Source organism: Aplysia californica, unplaced genomic scaffold (assembly GCF_000002075.1).
Source record: "Aplysia californica isolate F4 #8 unplaced genomic scaffold, AplCal3.0 scaffold00576, whole genome shotgun sequence".
NCBI lineage: Eukaryota > Metazoa > Mollusca > Gastropoda > Aplysiida > Aplysiidae > Aplysia > Aplysia californica.
The window spans coordinates 449,112-450,811 of NW_004797846.1; positions in this window are offsets into that span (position 1 = coordinate 449,112).

Below are 1,700 nucleotides of genomic sequence, written 5' to 3' on the forward strand. Positions count from 1 at the left end.
AATAAAATTTTATCTATCTAAAAATTTGCTGAAATTACCCCATTGTCTGTGTCCTCAGCTAACCACAACGTGCCACCAGCTCCACCAACGCCCAGAAGAACCACGGAGAAATCCCCATTCTATACCAGATCTACAACAACGGTCCCCCCAGACCCTCTGTGTACCCACAGCTATCGTGGTGTCCCGGTGTGTACCTTCGACAAAAGCATCTGTACTTGGAAACCTCACACCGCGGACAACACTAAAGTGTCCTGGGTTCTAGGAGGGGGCGTGGCTGGTGCAGGACCCATAGCTCGCGACTGGCAGCCTCCCAGCAAGACCAAAATTGGTGAGAATGTCTCCATTACCTCAAATTAATGAATTTGACATTGATCGAAAGACTTTGGTTATTATTTTGTTTTAACCTCCCCATTTCATTTAATTCTGGTATTATTACCACGCAATAGACTCACATGTTACAGTTGAAGGGTGGCGTCGGTGGCCTAGTGGTTAGGCTACCGGACTCGTAATCGTGAGGTTGGGGGTCCCGGGGCTTGAGCCTCAGCTCGGTCCGACGCTGTGTCCTTGAGATTTTCCCACTTGGCTCTGTCCTTTCAGAGATGGACGTTAAACTCGGAGGTCCCGCCTCTTAAATAGCCTAACGGTGTTGATAGGGGCGTTAAACGTAGATCTATACCGTCTCACTATTTCACAGTTGAAGGCCAACATCAACTGCAACTTTTAATAATAGGGTGGTCACAGCAGCTTTTCTATCGACTTGTTCAGATTCCCTTGAAAAACTACACGGGTTTGCGAAACGTCTTGTTTCCCTTTATTGTGTTCTCTGGAGGTCTACGGGACTTTTCTGTCTGGTCAGTTTCTATGCGAGGACATGTACATTACTGCAACACCCTAAAGCGTTTGTGCGTGTGGTCGTTCAAAAAGTTCTGCGATGTCATCAGGCGGAAAATGGTGACCTGCACATGTCCAAGCAGCTTGCCATAATACTTCTATGCGTTGCAGTGGCCTGTGCTCGGATTTGATATTTTTGTTGGCGGGTTGTGTGTGGGGGTGGTGGGTTGATTGTTGTTGGGATTGTTTTTGTTTTTTTGTTTTTTGTTTTTTGGTTAATCTTTGTACCTGACTCTTGTGTCGGCCTGTTCCTCCACTGCGCCAAACTTTGCCAATCTGTCTGCGTCTCATTTCCACAGATCCCACAGTGTCCGGATATCTGTTATAAAACAATGTAGGTGCCCCTAGGATACTGCACGGCCATAAGATATAGTGAAAGTTATTTCTGCTCTTGTAGCTTTCAGAATTGGCAAGGCTTTAGAATACAATGGGCCTTTCATCCTTCGTTGGGTTTCTGGCTGGTCCTGCTACGACTACCCACGCCTAACTTCTGCTTTGCAATGTGTGAGGGGCTGCTGATGTCCTTCTGGATTAAGAATACAGGCATCCGCTCCCTTTTTTTTCTTTTGTCAACACTAATTAATTTTAGGAATAAGCTAAAAATAAACTTTTTTTTACCAGCACGTTGAGAACCGTAAGTTATGTGTCAAAATGATATAGATATGGTTAGTTGACAGTTGGGTATACAAAATGTCCTGCTATTTCGTATACAACGCTCATCTAGAATCTTGATTTCTAGATCCGAGCGATAACCTGCCTTTGGAATTTTGAATGTTTTCTGCGACCGTAAAAGGGCCGAAATAGGGGGG